A 12,883-nucleotide genomic window follows, 5' to 3' on the forward strand; every position below is an offset into this window, starting at 1 on the left:
TACTTAGATGCATTTATTAACAAAATACAGACATATGTTTGTGTACTTTCAAAAATTATCACGTGCCCGCAGAGGCTGTGACAAACCCGAGAGCTTACAATTAAAATGTTGTCATTTCAGGATGTTTTTCTCCACCCCTATTTCTCTCCTGCTAGCTCCTTTTTGCACTAAGGCTCTCTAAACTGTAAGACTGGAAAGAAGGTCTACACGGGGCCAGGAGGAAGGGGACGCGGGAGGGGGGATCAAGAGGTACAAACGTCCAGCTATAAAATAAATCAGTCATGGGGACGTAACGTACAGACGGTGAGAACAATCAATAAAACTGTATTGCAGACTTGAAAGATGCTAAGAAGGTAAATCTTAAAAGTTCCCATCACAAGAGAAAAAATTTTGTGACTGTACGGTGATGGGTGGTATCTAGACTTATTGTGGTGATCATTTGCAATGTAGACAAATGTTGAATCGTTATGTCATACACCTTAAACTAACATAATGTTGTCTGTCAGTTATACTTCAATTAAAAAAAAGAAAAAAAAGGGGGGGGGGGGAGAAGCGTGACCAGCATGCTGAAGTCCTTTTGGCCAACCCATGGGGTCACAGGTCACATTGTGGCAGTTATTGCTGCTGACAATGGAAGATGGTGCCAAAGATAGAGCTATTGTTGAAGGACTTACTTGGACGGATTCATCTGGCTTAGAAGGGTCAGTTTCTAAAACCCAATTTACGTGTTTCAGTATAATGTTGAAGATAATGCTTCATTGCCTGATTTACATGGATAACCTGAGAATTAAGAGTAAGATTTTTAACTTTAAATCGTATCTGGATCCAAAGTTTAAACTAAGGGGGTGTGAACTGATGCAAGAGTAAAACCTTGGCACACCTGGGTGGCTCAGTCGGTTAAGCGTCTGCCTTCGGCTCAGGTCACGATCCCAGGGTCCTGGGATGGAGCCCAGCATCCCGGACAGGGATTCTGCTTCTCCCCTTTCCCCACTTGTGCGTGTGCACACTCTCTCTCTCAAATAAATAAACAAAATCTTTAAGAAAGAGTAAAACCTTAGTGATTTAACTTGTTCACAGTATTTTCACTCACCTGTGTGTCTCCTCATAATGTTTTGAAGAAGTTAAAGTATTATTATCCCCATCGCACAGAAAAAAAGAAACAAAAAAAATGCAATTGAGAACTTTTTGCTCAAAATCATGCATTTAGTTGAGTCAGCAACCAGCAGGATTAATTTGTGCTTTTTACTGTACCTTTGTATGCAACTGTAATTTTTTATTTCATGATCTTTGCCACAAAATGAAATCTGGGGAAGGATCAAAATTAATCTAAACGGAACTGGAGTGCCTTCCAGATTAGGCCAGGATCCTACTCAGTTTCAGCCTGGCTATAAGAGTTCTCCCTTCGGTTCCATGCAAAAGCATAAAGGGCAGGTTTCCCCTTAAGCCTCTGGAGAAAATGCACAGTTGCCCTGAACAGTGTGGTCTGATTTGATAGTGGAGATTAGGGTACAAGCCACATGAGAGCCAGGAGTTCCGACTCTTCCATATAATTAAGGAAGAATGCCAGGTGTTCTCCCCCTGCCTGAGTAAGCCAGCATTGACTTGTTATGAAGAAGTGTGGTGGACCAGACGCTCATCATTAAAACAGACTCCACCTGCCTGTACAGGACACAAAAGGGGGAAAAAAAGACTACTTAATTAGCCAAGAGGCATCAATTCATGCCAATCCAAATATAAAAGTAAAACAGGTGGAAACTTTTAAAATTTCCTCTCTCAGACCTCCCTGAGGTCTTAGGACACATTACCAAAGCATGGAGCTTTTTAAGGAATGGATCTTGTGAATCTAAACCAGACGGTTAAAGACATCAAATCCAAGCTTTGCAAGGAACCAACTGTCCATCTTCCTTCCTTCCCTCCACCACCAGAGGTTCATTTACTTCTCATTGTTTGATCTCAAAGAATTAAAATTTGACGAGGCTACCAGGAAGCCCTGGAAGGTGCTAGACAGTAACATTTTCCACATGAATATTTTGAGACCCACGTTTTGCAACTTGGAATTCACAGCCCTGCGCAAGAAGTTGTTGCTAAGTGGAAATTGGAATTTAGATATTTTTTCAGACTGATGCTAGAACTTTGGGGATGGCGATTTTAATAGAGATAATTTTATGAACCGGTGACATGGGTAGTATGATCAGAAAGGTTTCAGCTTGGTACCTTAAAAGTTCAAACCTGCTGCCTATCCTTTCATCACTAGGGCTTCACTCCTTTGGGACTTGGAGACTTCTTAACCATGTAACCCTTTTGCTGCCACAACCTGGAATTGAACCTACTTCTCTGAATTTCTTATCTAGGGATTTTCACTTCATTTTGATGCCGCCCCTTAGCTAACAGCCCTTGAAAACAAGAATAGGACTTACTAGAGAAGCATGGCTTCAAAGGCACCAAGAAGAGATCCCAGGAGGACAGGAAACTTAGAGAGATGAGTCAGTTCCAGTGATGAGATAAGTCTATTTGCACGTAGGACTTCTGTTCCCGTTTTTTGGAACTGAGGTATCCCTCCTGTGTTTGACTGAGTGCATAACACCTTTCTTCCTTACAGTATGCAGTGACATGTTTTTAAAATGGAAGGTGAATTTAATATGAAGAATTGTGACACCCCCCCCCCGCCACAACTGGAAATCACAAAACCAAGGCTAAGAAAAGTGTCAAGTCAGCACTGCTGTGGCCAGAGAAAGCATATTAGCCAGAAGCCAGTGACTAGAAATGAGAAACAAAGTCAGAGACTGGAATATGGCGAGTAAGTGAGGTGAACCAACCATCTCCATTTCCCTGGAAGTGAAGAGTTTCCTGAGAATTGGGCTTTAGTGCTGAAACTGGGACAGTCCCAGGCAAATCAGAATGGTTGGTCAACCTAGGTAGGTGGCAATTTAAATAAACACTGAGTTCTGTTCTTTACGTGAGTTGGACTCTCCACTCAAAGGATTACCTGGTTGAGGAGAATGTTTCTTCAGTGAAAACACAGTGTTGTGCCATTGTCCAGGAGCATAAATTTGGAAGCACGTTTTCTGGAAGCTTGGTCAGAAGCAGGGCAAAGCTCTGGCTGGCAACATGCAAGTACCTTTATTTTCTAGCTTCAGATCTTGAGTATGGTAAAGTCTGGAAGAAAGGACAGAAATTCATGAAAAGCAAGCAGGAAGCCATTCTGGAGGTGATTGAGTGCATCGACTTACAGGAGATTGTGTGGACTTGAGTCCCTTTCAGGATACAACACTCATTCACGACAAATTGGTCTACACATCTTACCCAAGGCCCACTCCGTTTTTTCCTCCTCTTCTATTCCAGAATGCCATTCTTTTACTTCTTCAGCTGCGGAAAAGAAATACTGTTTATCCTGCAATGATCTTCTGAAATTCCACTTCTTCAGAAAAGGTATCTCTGACCACTTCTCTCCTTTAAACTCCCATAGGAGGAAACTTCTTCAGTCGTTTGGTGTTGGCCTTCTGGTTGAGTCAATCCATGACTCTCAATGTCTTGTCTCCTCAGCTGGGTTGTGAAGAGTGGGCTGTCCAGATTATTCTTACCTTTTATATTTTTATTTTTTTTAAAGATTTTATTTATTTATTCGGCAGAGAGAGAGACATCAAGAGAGGGAACACAAGCAGGGGGAGTGGGAGAGGGAGAAGCAGGCTTCCAGCTGAGCAGGGAGCCCGATGTGGGGCTCGATCCCAGGACCCTGGGATCATGACCTGAGCCGAAGGCAGACACTTAACTGACTGAGCCACCCAGGTGCCCCATTCTTACCTTTTTAAAAATTGCTTCTGATTTCTTGCATAGTGTCTTGTCCAGAACTGGCTTGTTGATTGTCTAAAGCAGTACCATCCAACAGAAATATAAGGTGAGCCACATTTGTAATTTAAAATTTTCTAGAGTCAGGGGCACCTGGGTGGCTCAGTCATTAAGCATCTGCCTTCAACTTGGGTCATGATCTCGGGGTCCTGGGATCGAGCCCCACGTCGGGCTCCCTGCTCCGTGGGAAGCCTGCTTCTCCCTCTCCCACTACCCCTGCTTGTGTTCCCTCTCTTGCTGTGTCTCTCACTCTCAAATAAATAAATAAAATCTTTAAAAGAAAAAATAAAATTTTCTAGAGTCATAGTGAAAAGAAGTCAAAAGAAACAGGTGAAAATCATTTTAAGAATATATATTACTTAGCCCCCTGTATCCCAAACATTATTTCAACATGTAATCAACATGAAAAAACTATTAATGAGACATTTTTACATGATTTTCATTGTACTAAGACTTTAAAATTCAGTGTGTTCTTTTACTCTTCAGCACATCTCAATTTGGTCTAGTCACAAGTCAAGGGCTCAAAAGCCATGCGTGGCTAGTGGCTACCATATTAGACAGCACAGGGCTAAGTGATAATTTGAGGAAATTTACTGAAGCTGTTGATGGAGACTTACATGATAGAAGGAGTTTAGTTTGATTTTACCGCCAATAAGTTTTTTTAATAAGACCGCAATCGCACATCTTAACATGATGAGAATAGAGATTAAGGATACAAATTCATAGAAATCAAGAGAAAGGATTGTTCTTGTGATAAAGAATAAATGGAAGAAGAGTAGCAGAACTCTATGAACAATGGAACATAAAAACTGAAGGAGAGAAGTAATCAAGACCAAAATGTATTAAGCCTGGAGGACCAGGAGAATAGTAAGAAGGAAGAAAGAGAGAGAAAGAAAGAGACAGACCAGTCTAAGAAAGAGAGGGACTTGTTTTTAACCATGTAATTTCAGGTGCTGGCAAGGCAAGTTCATCTCAGCAGAGACGTAGTTTGGAGCAAGGATGAAAGATGAAGCCTGGCAAAGTAGCTTTTGGGATCAATGCCATTTAGTTGGTTGAGCCTGAGGATCTTAAGATTGTGAAGGCAGATAGAGATAAGAATGACTCAAAAATTTAATCTTAAGAGTTCCATAATTAGCAAGCAGGACAAAAAAAAGTGATAAGGATGGTAGGAATAAAATGAAGAGATCACAGAAGTCAAGGTCGGGGAGACCATTTCAAAACAAAAAGGGCCAGCAAGCGGGAGAGAATTTGAGGCAGATGAGAACAGAGCAAAGTCCATTGGATGGGCTTCAGAAGCCATCTCTAAAGCAATTAGAATCTTTGTCAAGCCTGAAGGAAAAAGAGGATTTACATTAGCCGAGCTCTCTTCCAAACCCCTGGTTTTCAGTCCGTAGACCAACAGGCTGACCAAAGATGTTTGGATTGAGAAAGCTGACTTTTTCCAGCAGATACTGTCCCAGCAGGAATCCTGGCAGAAGGAAACAGAGACCAGCACAGAGGGGTGGAGCTCTGGGTGATTCTTGATTAATGGCCAATGTAAAGAAACCCCAGAAACAAGCCAAGCGACAGGACACAGGGAAATTCATAGGGAGAGCAGTGCAGGATGGAGAAACCATTGCGAAAACATTATTTGGTCTTTGTTAAAAAAGACAAGCAAAAAAATATGAATTTAAAATCTAATTTGTCATTTTAAGGACTTATTTTTTTCCAACCATTTTTTTTCAAAATTTTATTGCTTATCTTTAGGGATGGGCAAATATGGAATGTGCCCAGTGGAAAGTTGCCTTTAATTTTTTACACGTTTTCGAAAGGGGAATGGAGAACAATGGTGGATGGAAAGCCCTCGAAACTCTAATGGGCTGAACTCAGATCTAGTCCTTTTTCTCTGTCAAGCCAATTTAACTGTAACACAGTTTCCAGTATCCAAAGATTTAGGGGGGAAAAAATGGGGGATTTTAGCTTTGTTTTCACTGAAATAGCTTTGGGATAATGGAGTCAAATTAGAACTAGTAAGAATAAACTCAGGTCTTGGTAGTTAAAATAACTCGCTTATTCATGGACACAAGATTTACTTTGGATTGTATTTGGCAAGTGTAGGAATAAGGGGTGTGGAATTTATTCAGCTACAAAAGTCCCTTGAAATTCCCTGCAATTTCATAAAACTTAACAGTTCAAATGCACAAATATTTCTGAAATCTTTGGAAGACAACCACCCAGATCACTCCTGCTGCTGAAAATGACTAAGTTGGATTTTCTGTTTCATCCCTAAAGAGGAAGCGGGACAGATGAAAGTGACAAGCGTAGTACACCAGACAGGGTGAGGTAGACCGAGGTGGGTGAAAACATGACTCAACTGGGAAGAGAATGCAAATTCCATTCCGAAGAGCTTGAACAGAACAGTGCAAATGGAAATGCAGAGGAAGATGAAGTCAATATAGCTTAATCCATTTCAAATATTTTGTTTCTATCTATTCTAATTTCCTTGGCTCTCAGAGTCCATCTTAAAGACTCAGATCCATGCATGTTCCATTCTTTCTACATGTAAACACATTTTAAAAGTTGAGAAATAACCAAAAATAAGACGTGGGATTCACAGTTAATAACTTCCAACAGGAAAAGGAATACATAAGTCAACGTCTCTAGTGCGTCAAGATAGCTTTCAAACATTGTGCTTATTAGAAAGGACTTGCTCATTTTTTCTTAGAGATGAAATAGCTTTTATTATTCACACACACGTACACAATGTGTTCTTGATTCAGGAAGCACCAACATCAGATAGTCAGATTACCAGATAAACTCAAAGACTGGTATTCTGACTAAATTGGCAGTTTCTAAATGTCAGATAGATTAGTTTATCTCAAATCAATGTGGTGCAACCTTATCACAGACTGTCCCTTGAGGGTATTTAGATACAAATATATGGGGAAATAATTTCTTAAATTTAAAATAGCAACATTTGGTTTCTTTAAAAAAAAAGGTGGAAAATTTTATATCAGATCCCTCACTCTTAGAAATTAAACAAAGTATCTGAAGTCTTGAGTTTCCTTTACCTGTTGGTGTAATGCCTCCTAACCCTTATGGGACTGAGTAAATTTGGTGTCAGAATCAACATGTGTCATATCCCTCTATATCATTAATGATTCGTTGCACAAGGACTCTATTTTATACTGTAAAACTAAGTTTATATTGATAAAAACTCTATTACATAAGACATTTACTAGAACAGATAATAAATATCCTTGCAGTCCGGTGCTATTTAGACTTCTAGTTCTTCAATGAGGTCCATTGACGGCTTCAAGGAGATAGCTGAACTCTGGAAATAGTCATTGAGATTTTGTGCATGTAACATATTTTGGAATGAAGTCCCAAATCTTTAATCAGATTCTGTTAAAGAAGTTAAGAATGATTTAGAACACCATATTAAAAGTGTATGTGTAATGCAATATGAATCTGGCACTTTGCCAAAGTTAATAGTATTACTAGTAGATGAATAAAAAGATATTTAGCATAATATTAAACAAAATAAGGTAGATCTTTCTATCAAACAAAAATAATAATATACACTCACTGTTCAATTCAGGCAGGCCAATGTTTTGCCTCCTTTCAGATTAAAATTAACAGAGTTTCACATTGTGACTTCAATCTTATCAGAGACTCCTAAAGCAAACAATAGCGCAGTATGAGAAACCTTGATTGTGTAACTTTTGCTCTGGTTTGTTTTTTTTTTTTTTTTTGGAAATAGCAAATGTCATCTTCTTATTGCCCACCTTCAAACAGTCATGACAACCTATTTACATTACTGGAATTTTCAGAATAGCAACTGCACATTTTTATAAACTTTCATGGTTTTTAGTGAAGTAGTACTATTTGACAAAGCTTCTATTGATCATTATCATTGGTATGTTGTTATTATTCTTATTTACAAATTCTTCTCAGAATAGACAGTAAACGGGAGACAAAAACCCCACTTGGAAGAACTCCACTTAGAAATTTGGCAACGCCCCTGAGGCTGGGTCCTCCAAGGAAAGCAGGAATTCAGTTTTCCCTCCTGGGCAACCACGCTTCACAGGCCCGATGCCCCAGGAGCCGGCCTCGCGCCCAGCGCCCGCCGGCTCGGGCCCGGGGGAGCGCACGCCCGCGAGCGCCCGAGCTCCAGGCCGCGGACCGACCCCGAGGCGCGGCGGCCGGACGCCGCCTACCCGAAGGGTTGGCCCGCGCTGCGGGGACTGTCCGGACGCGCGGCGGCCAGCGCGGGGGAGGGAGGAGGCGGCCCCGCCCTGCCCCGCGCCCCGCCCCCGGCGCGGCTACACAGAGGGGCGCCCACGTGCCCAAGGCCGCCTTCTGCAGCGCAGCGGCCCGGGCGCTCCTCTCCGCGCGGACCAGCGAGGCGGCGGCAGCTCCTGCAGCCTCCCGGAGACGCGGGCCCCCGACACGCTCCAGCCGCTCGCCCACCACCGCCCCCTCGGCGCGGCCTTAGCACTGCCCCAGTAAGTTGCCTAGTGTCCGGCCACGCGGAGGGGCAGCCGGCGAGGGGCGGCCTGGGCGCGGGGGCCGGAGGGGAAAGGGCTGGGTTGGGGCGCGGAGGGCCGCGTTCGGCCGCGCGGCCGCGACTCGGGCACGGACACCCCGGGGCGGCGGGAGGGGGCTGCCGCCGCGGACCCCTGTCCCGAGGGCTGCGCCTCGCTCTGGCCAGCCCCGTGCGGCCGCGTGTGCCCCAAGGCGTCGGGGTCCGCGGCAGCTCCGCGGGTCGCGGCGGCTGGGAGACGGCGGGCACTTCCGCGGGAGCCCTTGAGGCACTCTTGGCCCCGGGGGCCGTGGGCACCCATCTCCGGGAGCGCAAGCCAGCCCTCCCCCGCCCCCGTTCTGCACACTGAGGGGTTCCTGAAGTCGCCTTCCAGAGATTCTTGGGTTAAATATAGAACAGCGCTTGGAGCTCTGGAAGCCTTTCGCGTCCTGGACATAGGACAGGTAAAATGTCGTGGTGTGTGTTTGGGGGTAACTTGAAAGTAAATGGGTGCAGTTTGAAACCCGTTTGAGATGGGCTATACTCTTTTAAGCCTCTTTCATGCCATCTTCAGCTTCGAACTCGAAATGCCATTCTGGTGTTTAGGCAGTCACCAAGCCCATGGCCTCAGAATATCCGTTCCTCCGGAGAACTTTCTGACATGCATTTACGCGTATACCCAGTCCAGGGAGTAAACGTCTTCGGAGATGGTATCTTAAGGATACTTAAAAATACGCTCACGCGTCCTACGAAACAGTGCCTAGATTTCAGGAGTAAAAAGGTTCAGCCCGTTCGGACTTTCATGCATTTATGCAGAACTGCCTCCAAAAGCGGTTAGTTGACTGTTAGTACTGGTAATAAGGTTTATCTAGTCGCCCATGTGCAGAAACATTCATCCTTTTAATGAGGGAATATCGTCAGATTTTATTCAGATAGAGCTCTCAGAGTGCTGGCGGGGGGCTAGCATGTCGAGTTAGTGTGTTTGTGGCCTCCGACTTGATACTGTTGCACTCTTGCCCCAGCCAGTCCTTAAAACTTCAGTCACCTCTTTTCCCCGTAAGCATTTATAATAATCATCTCCCCAGGAAATTGCAAGCGGTTGTGTTTGTGCGCTTTTTCTAAGGGATGTACGGGTTAAGAATAGTTTAAGTGTATACTTTCTGATAGCTGCTTTTTCCCTTTGTAAATTAAATCCTTTTTTCTTTTAGTTGCACTAAAGCTTGATATGAAATGTTTTGGTGCAGAAGAATATATGCATTTTCAATTTTTTTCCTTTACTAAAAAGTTCCTAGTTGGCTACTCTGGGTTAACGCTGGGAAGCCACAGTATTTATTAGGATTTTTTTCAGTTTTCTCCCTTGCCCTCACTTGGTTTCCACATTGTGACTGACTGGGAAACGTCGTTTACCTTAGGGCATTTTAATCTTTAAGGGTGTGCCTTGGCCTTGGAGGCAGAGTAAAACTCTGCCTGGTATCTCCTGGGATTCAGTTTGCAGAATCCTTGGCCTCTTTAGCACGTCATTGGCAAAACCCTTTTGATTCCAAAGTCTCTCATCATTATCACTGGACTTAGAGTCTGTTAAAGAGAATTAGAGGCTGGGAGGGGAGATGAAGGTAGCTGTTGGAATTTGAAAAGACTTGAGAATACCCTGGAGTTTTTCATCTTATATTCTCATATATTTCTTTTTGAATATATGTGCCTAAAGAATTTTCAGGGTCTTGCTTTCCGCTACATACCTGCTCATCTTTGCAGAGTGGGAGTGCCTGGTCTCCATTCTGCATGGCCCACCTCTTGTTGTCTTCCCATGTCTCCTTGCTGAAGTTCTCATCGCTTCTCTTGGCTCTTCTGGCCAGACCTGAGTCCTCATCTGTGGCTGTTGCTGCTCTTTTCAGCCCACTTTTTCAAAAGGGCTTTCTCTCATAGTTTTCCTTTGGTGACTTCTCTGTTTAGCCTAGTTTCTGTCTTCTGTTTTATTTGCTTGCTACTCCATTTATCCCTAGCTGTATACCTATATAAGTATTTTTTTTTTAAGTGTTCAGGGCCATCTGCTGGTTTTATTTCGATGCCCTTCAGTGACCGACTTTTAGACCAGAATATTGAAAACAGCTTATGTTGCTATTTATTATTTCCCCAAACATAATATGAATACGTTGATTTTTAAGGACTGGCTTCTTGTAGACCACTTACTGGATGTCAGGACAAAAGTGAAATTTTCATTTGGATATATTTCTAAATATTCACATATTTAGTACTGTGTGCCTCATTTGAATGTTTTGTCATCCAACTAAATATTGAAAAACTCAGTTAACTGTAGGATTTCCCTTATGTGATAAAACTCATCTAAATGGTTTGGAAAATCTGTGTGGTCAACTCATTTCTATACCTTTGATCTGAGTATAGAAACCATACTGATAAAGCCTTGATTAAAAAAAAAACCTAATGAAATAATTCTTTTCATTGTCTTCTGTTTTAATAACTTTTCATTCTATTGCCTAACACAATGTCTGCACATAACACATGCTCAGTATGTCTTATTGTTGAGTGAATGCCAACTGATTTCAATAATTTGAGAAAGGGTGTTATGTATGTCTTTGAATATATATTCCTTCATTGAAAATTACTGTGTCCCTACTCTGTACCAGGCACCGGACAACCAAAAGTAATGTGTAGCTCTGATTCCGGAAGGATTCTTCAATTAGTTTTACATTTGGGAAACCCTTCACTATGGATTTATGAGTAGTTTTTTGTTGTTGTTGTAATTTTATATAAAAACAGTACCTATAAACAGATGACTTGAGTACCATCTACACCAGAAAGCAAGTAAGGAACACACTTTCTCATATATGGAGATCATGCTGCTTACTATTCCATCATCAAAAGCACTTATGCTTGGCATTTTCGTTTTACCGGTAAAACGTATTTACTAGTAATAAATTTGTCCTGATTCTTCTTATATATTCTTTTATTTGCCTTTTTGGCTGTTGTTTTAGAAGTGATGTTTGTGTCTGTGGAAATGTTGTAGTTGCCATTGACAAAACCAAACCAACAGTTGGGGGTTCATTTCCCCCGGGCTCTAAGTAGCCAACCAGGTTCTCAGTAGCTCAATTAAGATAATCAGAGCATGACTTATCCATTAATTTTTCTTGTCCAACTTAATAAACATATATTGATCTGTGGAAGCATGCAGTGCACTACTGTTTTTCTTGTGCTTATGGACTCTTAAACTTTAAATGTTTCTGGGAATAGCCTCTATTGCTATTGAGTTAACCTTCTCATTGGTAAGTACCATCAGTATTGACTTTAAGATTTGAGTTAAAGTGGTTTTTATTTAAAAGGCTGGGTTTAAATATGTGGGTTGCATCTCTTGGTTCCTATTTAGACTTTTACTTTGGTTCTCTGTTCAGGGAAATCTGTGGTTCCATTTTTCTGGGTGTGTATGGACATACGTTGTTGAGACTCTTGGGGTTTCTTACATCCAAGATGGAATGATCAGGCTACAGTGTCCTATGTGATGATTTCATTCTGCAGATGTTATAAATTTTATTTTATGCCTCTCTCCATCCCCCTTTAAAAAATAAAATAAATAAAAAACAAAATCCATACTCATTTCTGGTGCCTCATATTAGTACCTTTATTCAGAACGTGAGCCAATCTGGGATTCGGCAGTGAAGCAGATGATATAAGAACATTCCTTAACCTTTCTTTCAGGAGTTTAAAAAAAAAAAAAAAGCCCTATGTTGTATTCATTTTTGGAATATTTTTGAACAATACACAGCAAAGAATTTTTATGTCCCTTGTTGATTCTTGCTATTTTTTCCCACAGTTCTGGGGAAAATTCTTTTCTTTCCTTAACCCAGTCTGGCTTCAGGAAGCCTCCCTAGGTCTTTATACAATTATATGTAATACAATCCTGTTTATGCCATCAAAGCCTCCTTCCTAGTGAGCCTAGTGATCATGGTGGATGGAGCTTCATATCACAGGGGATGCTGAATGATACTGTAATTAAGAGGCTCTCATTTTATTCTACTTTTTCCCCTCCCTTACTTTTTTTTTTTAGTTCAGATTTTAAGATAAGTGGATCTGTTCTACTTAAAAATGAATGATTGTCTCTTCAAAAAAATCAAGAAAGAAAGTACACCTTAAAGCTTATTTTTTATTCATTTTACTTCTGTGTAGACCAAAAAATGTTACAGGAGTTGGTACTTTGATCATTAGAGATAAAGATTGGTTGGTTAGGGTCTTTTCTTGCCTTGGCTCTGGGTATCTAGCTGTCATTTTGGTAAACAATGATAATGATGATAGTCACTATTGGAATAAGAGAGAGTGGAGTTAAGTGATATAGTGGAATTATGCAACTGTATATTGAAACTTGAGGAAAATAATGGGGTCTCTTTGCATGTTCAGCCTTATTTTTTTACACTCAATATGAGCTGAAGGCAGATTTTCAGAATGCAAGTCAATTTCTACTTTCAAAAATCACACTACAGTCTCTAGAACTTGAAATATATCTGAGTGGTGGAGTGGGAAGGCTTC

The 12,883-nt window shown here is 41.6% G+C and overlaps 1 protein-coding gene across 2 annotated transcripts in view; it reads left to right on the forward strand.

Annotated features, from left to right (window-relative positions):
- Positions 1–8,177: 8,177 nt before the first annotated feature.
- Positions 8,178–12,883, forward strand: part of SLC7A2 (solute carrier family 7 member 2) — a 63,883-nt gene continuing 59,177 nt past the window's right edge. Inside the window, exon 1 of one of the 2 annotated variants that reach the window (XM_027598727.2) lies at positions 8,178–8,333. The gene's annotated coding sequence lies outside the window, so the exon portion shown is untranslated. The remainder of the gene's footprint in view (positions 8,334–12,883) is intronic. The other variant, XM_027598728.2, reaches the window with a different exon arrangement.

The sequence above is a fragment of the Zalophus californianus genome, chromosome 2 (assembly GCF_009762305.2).
Source record: "Zalophus californianus isolate mZalCal1 chromosome 2, mZalCal1.pri.v2, whole genome shotgun sequence".
Classification (NCBI taxonomy): Eukaryota; Metazoa; Chordata; class Mammalia; order Carnivora; family Otariidae; genus Zalophus; species Zalophus californianus.